The sequence below is a fragment of the Athene noctua genome, chromosome 8 (assembly GCF_965140245.1).
Source record: "Athene noctua chromosome 8, bAthNoc1.hap1.1, whole genome shotgun sequence".
NCBI classification, from domain to species: domain Eukaryota; kingdom Metazoa; phylum Chordata; class Aves; order Strigiformes; family Strigidae; genus Athene; species Athene noctua.
Genome location: NC_134044.1, coordinates 814,200 through 827,892, shown reverse-complemented (window position 1 = coordinate 827,892; position 13,693 = coordinate 814,200). Strand labels below are relative to the sequence as shown.

The window sequence follows — 13,693 nt, the reverse complement described above, 5'->3', positions numbered from 1 at the left end:
CCCGCCCGCCCCGCCCCCGGAGCGGGATCGGTGGGCGGGGCGGAGGAGCCGCCGCGCATGCGCCCGCCCCGTTCCCATAGCAACCCGCCGGGCAAGGGAGGGACCACCCGTATGTTGGTAGGTCACGCACATCCCTCTTCTTTACCAAGATGGCGGCCGGCCCCTCGGCTTCGTACCCAGCATAGGCTTCGCTGTAGGCCTACTAGAGGTAAAGCCGGTCCCGGCGGCCCATGGCGCCAGCCGCGCGGTAGGGCGGCGGGGGGTGGGGAGCGCCTCCGGTAAGTGGGAGGAGGGTGCGGGCCCGGCTCTGCGGGCGGGCGGGTTCCGCTGCCTCCGACAAGATGGCGGCAGCAGAGAGACGGGCTCCGCGGGCGGAATGTCTAGCGGGCGCCCGGCTCTGCTCTATGGTCTCGGCCCTTCCGATTGGCGCGGGGTGGGCCACGTGCCGCCCCCCTCGCGGCGGCGGGGTGCGGGGGCCGCGCGGAGGGGCGCGCCTCGGTGGGCTGCGCCGCTCCCTCCGCCAGCGGCCGCCCCGCGCTGCGGCGGCGGTGGAGAGCGCTCCGGTGCCAACCAAGGAGCGGACAAAACCCATGAGTCATGCCCCGCTTCCCCTCCCTGCGGCGGCCGCCCTCCGCCCCGCGGGTAACCGGGGGTGTTCCCGGGCCGCCCCCGAGGGCCGGCGGGGCATAGGAGGGCTCGCTCGCCTCCAGCCGTGATAGCACGAATGCGGTGGTCTCTCCTCCCCCCCCCCCCCCCCGCTTTCGGCAGGGCGGCAGATCCCGTCCTGTGTCCCGAGGCGTGGGCTGCTTCGGGCTCTTGAGTTGCACCGCTGGTGGGCCTGAAAACTGAGGCCCCAGTCATGGGCTGCTCTGGAGGCGGGTTTCTGCCACACCCGAGACTCTTCAGGTAGAACTAGCCGCCTCCATGTGAGAGAGGGGAAGTTCAGTCTCTTTACTGAACTGCTTTCTGGTCCTGTATGTGGTTTTATTGCGGGTTATTGATAGAACAGGGTGATCCAACAGTCAAACAGTACTGAAGAGGATTCAGCATAGGGAGTTTGTGATCCTTGGGCCCAGCTTGGCTCTAGCAAAGGTGGCTTGGCACATAAGTAGTGCTTCCCACGCTGGCCTTCCCCACATAGTAGAGAGGATTCCCAAAGGGCAGAAGTAATTTCTTCCCCCAAGATGACAAGCAAGAGAGCAGGTTGTGCTGGGAATGTTAGTAATAGCGACAGTAGCTCACTCATAACTGATGAGACAAGCCAAGGTCCTTGGATCTGAAGGTCTAGTTTAGAGTTTGAATGCAAATTCCCAAGGCTGGGAAGTGAAGATGAGAGGAAGTTAGATCCAAGGAGTTTGAAGGAGGCGCTTCTTTTCCTACACTTGTGTAATTACAGAGAAAATTCTGCACACTGATACGTGTTGTATTGCATTATTGCATGTTTTCTGTTTAGTAAGGCAGGCGAAGCTGCTGCCCAATGATTTAGTCTCCGTTTTTCCTACTGTTGCTATCTAAATGCTACACAATTGTTTTTGGTTAGAAAACAATTTAATAGATAGTATAACAGCTCCCCAATCCCCCCCCCCCCCCCCCCCCCCAACTGGAAAGTGGTGTTTCAGGTATCGTTTCATAGGTAGATTGGATATCCCTCCCTCTGGTACAGGAATATACATCAGAGGCAAGACTGGAAAGGAAGCAATGACGTAATTTGTAGCTGTGTATCTGCTAAAGCTCTGTATCTCCAATTCTGCCTGTTCAGATTTAAGATGTTGGAAAAAAACAGTCGTCTTGTGGATTTTCATGGAGCGGCCTAAATCATAGGCAGGGCCACCCACATACTCAAGCCACAAAGAAACCCCGACCTTTTCCTTCCGAAAACGTCCACAGTAGTATAGTTTTTCACAGATGGAATAACAGGCACAGGAAAAACTCTCACTAGGTGTGGAGGTAACAATATCTGGAGGCCTGTAAATGTAGGGTGGAAGAGACAGCGTAACCATCTAGTCTGAGCTTTGCCACTCTGGCAAGATACAGTAAGCCTAGATCATTCTCAAAAGACGGTTTTCTAGGTGGTTTCTAAGAAGTGGGTTCGACAGATTGCTCTGTGTTTGTCCTATATAAATTGTTTCAGTGTTTCACTCCTGATAGTGTGACACATGCTCCCGTCTCTTCCCTTGTTGCAAGCTGAGCTGGTTTCTTGTTTTCTTTCCCTCCACTCCCCCAGTTCTGCTGGCAAAAGTGGAAAAATTATGATGCTACTACTTGTGTATTAAAGGTTATTATGTTCCCCACTTTTCCTTTGGTCTCACTTCTCTAGACTGGGATGATCAGGGAAGAGATTTCCCCTTGATCTGGAACTGGATCACAATGTTATCATTATGTTATGTAGCATAATGGTAACACTAGTAACTAATTTTTGGTAGGGTAAGTTGTTTTTGGTGAAGTAGCTAGTATTTTTTCCAATTCATGTTAAGCTGCTTCTGAAGGCAGTATTGTCTGTTAGAAGAGAGATCTGTAACCTTGGATTTCATAGCTGTTATCAGAGTGGAGAGCCATCCCAGACAAGACAGCCTGTGCAGTTTACACCTTTTCAAAGGAAATTGGGATGTTGTATCGGTTACAATATCACAGCTGATAGCGCCTTTCCCAAAACAGACTCTTCCCCTTGAATGTAGAAGCATTTTAAGCTGGTATCAATGCGTTTAGGATTGTGCTGCTCTTAGAATTCAGGTAATTCTCACAGGTCACTACCAGTCTGAAGGTCAGAGAAGTCAGCAGTGGCATTGAGACCAGTACAGACTGTTCAAACTGAATGTGGGTGTGTGGTTTAAAACATTAATTCACCATGACTGGGAGGGTATCTAACAATTTGGGTTGTGGATGTCTGTAGAATATCAGATTTGTGTGAAAATGATGTTTCTCTTTAGAAAAAAAAAAAGTCATTCACCAATGGTTCTAACTTTGTTTTGTATTTAAGAATTCTGCATAAGGAAATCCTCAGGCCTATATTGTGCAGAGCTTATAAAATGAACCTTAAAGCAAAATAGCAAGACTGGCAAGTGTCCTCACAGGTGTTTTGAAACTGGCAAGCAGTGAAGACAGGGTCTGGAAACTGCTTTCACGCTTTCCCTGCTGCCAGAAAGAGACAAGTTGCAGATGGGTCAGTCTCATCCCTAGCCGGAGTAGGCACTCAAGCATAGCCTGGCAAGACACCGTAACAAGAAATAGAAGTCTTTTAGTGCCCTGTGGATCAAGCAGAATAATGGCCTCCTCTCTGTAGCGTTACACTTATGGAAATACTGTTGTAATCTTGACAAAGACATGCACCACTGAAGAAGTTGCAACAGGGTTTTTTTAAAGTGGGCTGAGAAATGCATCTTCACCCAGGATGTAACGAGTCTAACTTGTCCAAGGGCACGTTACTGAGAGGCCCAAAGCCTGTAAAACTTTTGCAACGTGGATCTGCGCAAGAATTAAGTAGGTGTTATTTATATTAAAATACAAAAACAGATAAAGAAGAGATAGGAAAGTAAAACTGAGATGCAGGATGAGGCCTCTGTTCCTCTTCATTCTTACCCTAACCTTGACAGAAGAGAGCATGAGGCTGTATTGTGTCGCATGGTGGGGTTTGATGGTGTCGTTTTTCTGGGGCTTTGGTGTAGAAGCTGTTCCAGCGGAGTCTGTGTTACCTGGAGGCTGTGGTATTTATGGTGGGCTGTGAGACTGCATTTGGAGTGGAAGGGAGGGCCCTGGTCAGTAGGGCGTATGGGAGGAGGCATTGTGGAAGAGCTTGGGACACCTAGAGCTGGTCTCCAGATGCCAGGTGATCATGCTAGCCTGGTAATTAAGGCAAGAGTAGTATCTGAGTTCAGGGCTTGTTTCAAGAGCTCTTTTCATTTTAGAAATTCCTAGTTTTAGAAGAACAATTTTGGGTTACAGGCTTATTCTGGATTTGGAATTATACCTGAGGGAATTCAGCATGTGGCTTTATATTTAGCTGTCCTTTAGCTTTAAAAGAAAGACTGTTTATTTTCCTGAAAATCTTCTACTAAAATCTTGTGATTTACATTACCATCTTAAATGGAAAAGTCCTGCATGCCTAATGATTCTAGTGACCTTTTTCCCCAATTTTCCTTTTGTGAACTCCTGTTGCCTCATAGCTGTCATGATGTGACTTCAGTGGAAGAGAATCGGGGAGTCAGGTTGGAAAAAGAGGTATTAATAAACAAGGAGGTAAAGTTCTACCCAAAGCAAGGGGGAAAAGCTTGTTTATTTAGAATATTTTACATGTATAGAGGACTTTGGGTTGCTCGAGGATTTATGTGTTTAATTCTAACAAGGAGAATTAGTCAGGCTGTGGTGAGTGTTCTGGGTTTGTTTTGTTTCATAAGAGATTTATGCATGTTAAAGCTGAAGTGGGGTGGTTTTTTTCCTTCATTTAGGTGTTCTTTGGTGGCTTTACCTACACAAGCTCTGCTTATTTTCCCAGCAGTCTCACAGAATTACAAGTGTCCTTTCAGGCAGCTGCCATATGATAGAGATACTTTTTTCTGAACAACACTTGTGTCTCACAACTGTTCAATTTTGTTGAGTCTTGCAACTGGTAGATCTTTCAAGCCTCGAAGATATCTACTAATATTTTGCAAATTATTACTGGATATATTAGCATGTAAATAACTTAAGTACATTTATACCTCTCTGTGCTGATTTCTTGACTTCAGCTGATTCAGAGAGCTGTTTGTTTTTTATCTAGGTGTACTGCAGCTTTGTTTTGTGTCTGTGTGTTTCTCTGTTTTGGGGAGGGCTGAATCAGTAGCTTCTGCGAAGAAGGCGGGGACGTGAATTTATGTACGTGCTTGCTTATAAGAAAGCCAGTTGGATTCCTGCTTACTTCTCTAAATAAAGCAAAATGGTAGCGGTATTTAGAGGGGGGGGGGGGGGGGGGAGAGAAAAACTTGACATTACGCTTATAGTCCTAGCAATGCTTTCGCCTCAGTGAAGTCCTTTGAATTGCACTTTTGGCAGTGGTTGGACTTGGGAAGAAACCCATGGCCCCGGCAGTCACAATCCTGCGTCCTGGTGCCAGGAGCAGGTTCCAGAGCACAGCCGAAGGGGCAGATGGATGCGTGGAGCAGGGCAGTCTCAGTCCTGCGGCTGCAAGAGGGCTGACCTTGGCAGGAGCTGTCTGTGTTGCTGAGGCAGCAAGGGAAGCATGTCATTCTTTTGTGAGGAGCAGAGGTTGAAGCAAGGAGCTATGTCCAGCTAGAGTCACAAAAGAAAAACAGGGAGAAACCTGAGAGAAAAGACCACAAAAGGCTCTGTTAGAGGAAATCATAATGAGTTTAACTTCAGTGGAAAAACAGCATTGGAAGAAGGGAAGGGATTGGTTCGGTAGCTGTAAGACACCAAGAAATTATGATTCACAGGAAGAGTTTTGCCTTTGAGAGGCTGCAGTAGCGCAGTAATATTCATTTACCAGAATCACCTCCCTTAAATGACACTGTTTAATTTAATTGTAATGCAAAATGGATTTACTTGTTGACAAAATGGAAGCAGTACCAGATTCTCTTACACTCAGCAGCAGTCTCTGGAACAGTTTTCCAGCAAGTTTTGTTGTCTTTAGTAAAGACTTTTCACCGATGAAAGAGAACGATTTGGGAATAGTTTGGGGATGCAACTGATAGAATTATTTAGCATTAACGGAAGAAAACAAGCATGCAAGCAAAAAAACCCCAAACCATCAAACAATTCCACAAGTGACTTGCATATAAACATATGTCATAAATCGGGGTGATTCTGGTAAAAGCATCTATGCGTATAACTTGTGTGTACCTTTTACTTGCACAAGAAATAGCTGTAAATTAAATTTTCTGGAAGCAAGCGCTGATATCGCAACAATTGATAGTCGTGTGCTGTAGGTATGTATTTAGTAGTCCCATATCTCAGCAACTGCTGGATTTTAAGGAGGAAAGACTTAGAGCCTGTCATGTTTTGACTATTACTATTCAGCTTAGAGGTGGCAGGACTCAGCCTTTTCCCTTTGTTGTTAAGCTGATCATTGCTTGTTGGAGTCTCTGTCAAAGCCCATAAAAATGCTGTCTGACCCCAGGCCGGGTGATAAGGTGCATATCTGGACTCTGGTTTTGAAGGAAGGTTACTGCTATCATATTTCACAGTAAATACCATGAGGCAGCTATGGCTAGCTTTCATAAAGCTAACCTCTGGCATATTTTTCATCAGGGGCTGGATAACTGGAATCATCAGGGGTTGGATAATCTTTCATCATTCAAATGCCAGGCTTGGTTTAGGATATTGGCACGTAGCATGGGCATTGCTCCCCTGTCCCTCTTCCCCCACCCCCACTAGTTTTGGTTGACTGGTATTTCAAAGGTTTTGCAGTGGGTTGTCTGAAAAAGCAGCAAAGGCCTTTTTTTAGAGGAATGCTGAAGACCTCGACAGCCGTTGCCCAATTCAGGTGGTACCACCTGCAGTAGTACCACTTGCTGGTTCTCTTCCTGTTGTTTCTGGTACTGTGTTTCTATCCATTCGTTTCTGACACTGAGTATTAAACTGTATATTTCATAAAATAAACCGGATATTTGCCAAAGATGAGTAACAAAGCCTAGGGCAGGCCGTGTGGCAAGAACATGGATGTTGGGCATGGGATGGATACATGGGTCAAATAAAGAAAAAAGAAGAGCATAAGGGTCAGAGTTGATGCAGAGAAGATTCCCCCACTGACAGGGACAGAGGCAAAGCCAGAGACAGCCCCAGTGGGGTGAGAGGGCAGGAGCGTGTGAAATGGACTTACTGCTTGCCCCAGCTGCAGCCTTGTGTGAGAAGTTGGGGGTGTTGTGTGTCTCCAGTGGGCACTGGAGAAAGTGTGGACTGTCTGACCTCCCCTGCCCTTCCCAGAGCAGGGAGCAGGGCTCTGCTCTTTCCATACCAGGCCCTGACTGTTTCCACTGCACAGCAGAAAGTAAGTTTTCTGTTATCTCTGTTGAAGTGATAAAGCTGAACATAAACCTGTGTTGGGACAGTTGAAAGGAAAGCTGAGAACAACTCACAGAGCAGGCAGGGTGAGAGCATGGATGGGAATATGTTATGCTTGGCCTGTTATTGCATATGCTTTTGTTTTCAAAATGAATACTTCAGCAGTTGGTGTAGCCTGCTGGGACTTAGGTCTTACAAGGACCCTTGAAATCTCTGGAGAATAGCAAATTGGAGATATGTCACTGTTGCTTAAAAGTATAGCTGGTTAAATAGCATTGAGGAAATTTAAAATTCTGTGCCTGCTCTTATAAATAGTTTCATGAAATTAAAATACTGAGTTGATGGCTCTGTTGACTGCCACAGAGTTTGGGGTAAAAATGAGAGAAAGCAGCAAGTATTTGGAGAAGTTCAGACATTCTTGGAAATTTAAGAAACATTAACCTCTCTGTTTTATTTGAAAACTCGTATTGCTCAGGGAACTATTTTGTTAATCCAAAAGATAATAACAGTGTGTGAGTGGAGCACTGTACAGTATGAGGTATCAAAGCAAAAAATTTGTACCTAAAATTTGTACCCTTCTACTTCAGCCCAAAAATGAGCAGGGTGGGACTGGAAATAATTCAGTTATGAAAAGAGGTTTTAAGTGTAAAATAATATTATTTGTAACAATTAGTGGAAATAGTTTTACTCTGAGTTCTTGCTATCTCTCTCTCTCTCCTTTCATAGCAGGCTTAGAGTGGCCTTGCAGATTTGGAAGAGAAGACTGTCTGGTTTTTTCACTGTCAGTTTAGATCACCGTGATGTAATTCTGTCTAACACATGAAGAGCCTTTTGCTTGGCCTAGTAGAGATTAGGAATTAGTGCTTGTCTGTGGATATGTTGAGCCCCTGTTGCGTGTGCTATGAATAGGACAAAGGGAAGGTTGTGCTTAAATAGTGAGGGTCCTATCGTTGCCTTTAAAAAGTGTCAGCTGGAATCAGATACTTACTTTAATGTCTTTTCAGAGGAATTGTTACCAAACTGAAGTTTATTTTTTTTTAATTTTAAATTGATCCTTTCCTCTCGAAACAAAGCATTAGCCTCCCTGCAAGTTTAATTATTTTATTATATTGAGTTTTTTGTTTGTCACAATAATGCAAACTTTTCTGGGCCGTATTTTAAAACTGCTTATTGTAACTGAAAGATGGAAATAAAAAAAAATATATATATAAAATTGGAGTCTTGTGAAGCCATGTGACTTGGGGAACTGGAACTCAGGGGAGAAAACATACCAGAGCACAAAAAGTTTATAAAAATGGAGCTCCGGCATTCTCTTAAGTCTTTGTTACCCAATAAACATTAGTAACTGAGGAATCTTTAAAATCTTTCAAGGAGCCATGAACAATCTTGCTTAGGTTTTTCTGTACAATACCTAGAATAAAAATAGCTAAGCAATATTTTTTTAAAAAAAGAAGAAAACCCAACAAAAAACCCCCAAACAAAAAAACAAAACACAAAAACCAAAATGAAACAAACCAGACAAAAATAAATGTCTGTTTACAGTTTCCATGCTTAAATTGTACATTGTCCCCCTGCCCCCCTGAAAAATGCAATTGGGGATGTCTCATTTAGCTTGCCACTTCTTTTTTTTTTTTTTAATTTTCTATATATATTTACCTAATTGAGTCTCTGTCTAAAGAAGTAGTTGTCATCTTTATAAACTGCTGTAAGCAGGTCCTTAAGTTCTGCCCTGCAAAACATCAGCCTAAGAGTACCTGTAGGAGGGTTTTAGGGAGCATGGTGACACGTTCAACCTAAGGGACATGGTCCGCTTTGAATTCTCTAAATATATGGCAGTTAATGTGAAAAAGGGTCGGTTTAGGGCTTGCAAGTCCCTTGCCCTTCCACACTAAGTGATGTGTAGTGCATGAGAGCTTCTGGCAACATCTCTTAAAGAAAAAAAAAAAAAAAATGCCACGTGTTCATCTTATATTGCAGTTGCCAAGGGAGAGGGAACAAGAGACACTGAAAAGGTAAACAAAAGAGCTTCAACCCAGCAGCCAAAGGAGGGCGAAGTGAAAGTTTCCTTCGGAGGAGCAGAAAGGAAATAGTGTGTGCTTTGTTCTGCAGTATCTCCGCAACCCTCGCTTCTTGGGTGACTGGGATATTAGCAGGCACTGGGAAGTAGCTCTCAGCTAATTATTTGTGGAAGATTTTTTTTCTTGAGCAGTGCTGCAGCACTGTTCTGAAAGCACCTGTGTATGATGAGCACACAGCATGGCGGTAATTTAAATTGAAAAGCAAGTTCAGAACAGCATAAAGAGCCAAAATTGAAATGAAAGGTTCTGGCTGCAAGTAAGAAACCTTTTTCACTGTTAGGGTAGTCAGCTATTGGAATAGGTTGCCCAGGAAGTATGTGCAGCTTTGAAAGTTTTAAAGATCTGACTGAAGAAAGCCCTGAAGGCCCTGGCGTGATGAGCAAGAGGTTGGACTAGAGACTCCAGAGACTCAGACCTTCAGCCTGTTGTTGGATGTTTTGAATTTCTGTGATCTCTTTCAGTTCTGCTACTCTGTGCTACTGCCACTTTCCAGACAATATATATCGGGAATCTTTGTTTTCTGAATCTCTTTTCCTCTTCTGGAGTCAAGTTACTGTTTTGCTTTACTGTGAAACTGTAAAGCAACATCGAAAGATACTTTATTTCACTGTCCCTCATGTTTAAAATGTATTCCTCTTCAAAGTGTTTATTGGCTCCCTAAGGCCAAGAACCTGAAATTTGCTTCTACTTTGACAACCTTTTCAATTCCTGAATTTGACTATAACCATTTCTGAAATACAGGTGGGAAATTCACCTCAGTCATTCTTGGTCTGAATGTACTCTGTTTTCATCTCATTCCATTTTATCTTGGTTATTTGAAATCCTAACTTCCTGAAAGCCAAGTTTGAGTTAAATAATCAGATTTCTCTCCTAGTGGAGGTGGAAGAATGGACTCTGACCTGTCCTTTGTGGCTTCCTTTTGCTTTGCTTTTGGATTGATTTTATTTAACTGTCAGTTGACTTTCTCATCTCTGAAATGGCATTTGTTTTGTCATAGCACCTGACATCCAAAGATCACAGCATACTGAACAATCTGAAATGAATGAGTCCACAGGTGTGCGCAGCCAGGGCAACCAAGAGAATTTCACCGGTCAATTCACCAAATCAGCAGTGAAACTAAGAGTAGATTTTGACTGATTTGTCTGCCTTAACCTCCAAATCTAGTTTTCTCATAGTGTCCCCATGTAAAACATGCATATCTACCCCTTAACTAGCAGCTTTTCCCCTCTCTGCAGTCAGAGGACTTGAAGCTACTTGTTCACACTAGGAGTCTGTCCATGCCAGTAAGTTGCTCCTGCTCTTCCTACCTATTTCACTTGCCCCTTTATAGAGAACACCCTGTGATAGTCTAGGAAGGGCAACGTATTTATTTTTTGGTAGCTGATGGTTGCAAAATTTTATTGTCAGGGTGCCCAGGAAATAAGTAAGTCTCCTAACTAACCACTTTGGCCTGAGGGGCCTGCTGAAGTTAGTCATCTTCCTTCAGTGTCTGGTCAGCTCTTCTGCTTGTGCAAGAGAACTGCCCTTGATAAACAATGTAGGTTTATCAGGAGAAAGGCAAGTGATGTTGCATTCCCCTGGGACGCCTTATTTATACCACCTAGGTCCCATGTGAGACAAACACATGCAGTCACTCATCTTACTTCCACCTCCCTTTCTTCTTCCCAACGTGACTAAATGATTGGAGTTGGGATTAGTGTTTATGTTTGGGTAGACTTTTCTGTTTCTATCAGCAGTTCTCTACTTGGATATTTACAGTGGGCCTCTGAAGATGGTGGGGTTGCACTAAGTACAGCAGAGGAGCAGAATTTAGCCTACAGAATAATTTCTTTCTAGTATTGATGTGTGAATGGGGAAGAGAGGTGCCTGACTTGCATGTCCCTGAAAGTTTCCTTCCTCATGGCAAATAAAAAAAAAAAAAAAAAAAAGAAAATCTGGTCTGAGTCACTGAGACATAGGCAATATGAACTCACGTTCAGTCACTTTTTATGATGAAACTTTTTTCATTCTCTTAGCAGAAAGATCTATATAATTTGACCCTTAACTTCTATTAGAGGTTTTCCTGTAGAAATAAAAACAGCCTATTGGAGGATCCCATGGCAAGCCATAGCGATAGCTGTAAAGCTGAGAGGCATATCTTGCTTGCTTTGGCTGAGAAACCCAGTACTCCTTGGCATACAAGTGCCCTGCATCCTGAATCCTCTTCCACTTCTCTTTCTAGCGCAATACAAAGTATTCCCCCAACCCTTTTCAAGCCACTCCTGAGGGATGTGCTGAAATGTATACTTTGAGAGGTAGTACTTGTGTAGTGGTCTCTGACTTCAGCATGTGGGATAAACACCCAGAGTACAAAAAGTGTGCTTATTTGTACAGTTTTAGGAATCTGGAGTTATATTTAACAGGAAATAGTCACAGCACACGCTCTTTGGAGCATACTTGGGTTGCTTTCCAAATAAGGCTTGCAGTTTCTGGCAGGAAAAATAGGGATCTCATAACAACAGAAAATAAGAACAGGCTAGAAGAAATCCTTTGTAAAATCCTAGCTCAGCTAATGGTGAATGTGCCAGGAAAGACCAACCTTTTTGTGGTCTTTGCTCCAGTGATTTAAGGAGCTGAAAGTTTCCTCTCCCTTCCTCAAGAGTCCTGGGGTGGTGTGATTATGAAAAGCTACTTAACTCCTCAACCTTTGCTTTCACACTGGTGAACACATGTCTGTTCAGCATTAGTTTTTCCCTCTGTGTGCGTTTCGTATTTTTGCTCATCCTATGTCTCTGTCTTCCCTTGGATCTGAACTGCCAGTTTGATAACCCATGGAAACTACATATTGCCCAATCCTTCACCCTTTCTGTCACACATTGATGCTCTTTTTGGGAGGCTTCCTTTTTAGTTGTTCTTGCATGTCATGAAACAAGGGTCTGTAGTAATGCTGCCACAATATGGGATGCTAGAAGGACAGTCTTTGTCAGGGGGTTGAGTACTTTCTGCCTCCTTTCCCCTCAGCTACTAAAAATTCCTATGCCTGGCTTATAGAGGAGCCATTTTACGCACATCTTCATGAGAAGCATCTCCATGGCGTGGGGGGGGTGGGGTATGTGATATTGCACTTGTGGGCAAGTAGACAGAACAGGCAGCAACCAGCCCCTGCAGGCCTCTCTCTCTGCCTGTACCTGTCTTACTGAAGGCGCATTACAGGCTGGGACACAGGGTTGGTCAGTGTTGTGTGTGCAGGAGGAGCAGCAGGTTGAAATTGGCCTCTTAGCACCCTCTAAATGTGCTTTTGTCCATGTGCAGGACACTTCAGTACTGACTGAATGTGGGAGGAGAGGTGAGCTCTTGCCCCACTTCTTCCTTCATGGAGGATCTTCCTCTAAGGAGAACAGCCCCTGACAGGTTTCCTTCAGCAGAAATCATTATTTGAGGGTGACATGTGGTGAGATGCTCCAGGCCTTCCAGTAATTTCTGGGCCTGGCAGGCTTCCCTCCCACCACTCGCAGCTGCAAATAAAGGAAGAGCTACAGAAATACACAGGGAAGATTTCCTCTTACAGAGTCCTGGAGAGGAAGCTGTGATAAAAGCCAGAAATCCATAATATCCTAGCAACCCCAGTGGCTGTAGCAACACGGCATAGATAGAGCAGGAGAGGGGCACAGGGTTGTCCCATAGGCACAAGGTGACATGTCCCCGCAGAGGGCCCCTGCTGAACCAGATAACGAGGTGGCGTTGAGGGAGAAGGATGTTGGTGTTTCAGTAAAACGCTCTAGTCTGGGGGTTATGATGCTCCTCTGGTTCCCCAGCACAGGGGATTGCAGTATTTACCCATGTCAGAGTTAATTGGATGCAGCAAAGTTGGAGTGTTGGAAGGAGGTTGCTTGCTTTGCTCTGGGGAGATAAACATGAGGGAGTAGAAGCACCAGAAGAGCATCACAGACCTCGAACTAGGTTCAGAGTGCTGTGCTCCAAGGCCCAGATTACAGCTGCCCCTCTGCTCCCAGCTGCTGCTTGGAAGCCAAAGTGTCCAAAGTCTAGAGGTGCAGCGCTTTGCCCAGGTACCCGAAGCTCCGCTTCTGCACGAGCCACCTCTGTCTCGGTAGGCATCAGCCTGCTCGCGTGTCTTACGGGGTGCTGCTGGCATCCGCAGCCTGGATGGTTTTGGTCAGAGGAGCCTGAGCCAGTTCTTTGAGTGTATATGACGTGGCAGCAGTGGTTGCTGCCTTTCTGTGCAGCAGCCTCGTGCTTGGAGCAGTATCCCTGCATCCTTGTAGAGACTGACAGACTGTTTGAGGAGAGGATGGGGCGGGGAGAGATGGATCATCATGGTGCCTGGGCAGAGTGTCAACTCTTGACGACCGTTCTCCTCCCTTTAACGTACTTCCAATTTCACCCACAAGTGTATTTTTATTTACAGCGATAAATTGTTTGTGTCAAAAAGTTCAAGTGCTCTAATGATGTCCTCCCAGCCTTAGGATTAAAAGAGGAAAACTGGAGAAATCTCCTACTCTTGTTTAATTATAATAAGTAATCATAATTTTACTTAAGGCTAAACCATCCATGTTTCCATAAATACAGCACATAAATATCTCTAAAAATTACTGCATGTAATCAAAAGCAGTTATTCCAAAGAC

General features: G+C 44.7%; 1 protein-coding gene across 1 annotated transcript in view; it reads left to right on the top strand.

Moving 5' to 3' along the window:
• Positions 1-91: 91 nt before the first annotated feature.
• Positions 92-13,693, top strand: part of HDLBP (high density lipoprotein binding protein) — a 40,747-nt gene continuing 27,145 nt past the window's right edge. The window contains exon 1 of the mRNA XM_074912756.1: positions 92-208. The gene's annotated coding sequence lies outside the window, so the exon portion shown is untranslated. The remainder of the gene's footprint in view (positions 209-13,693) is intronic.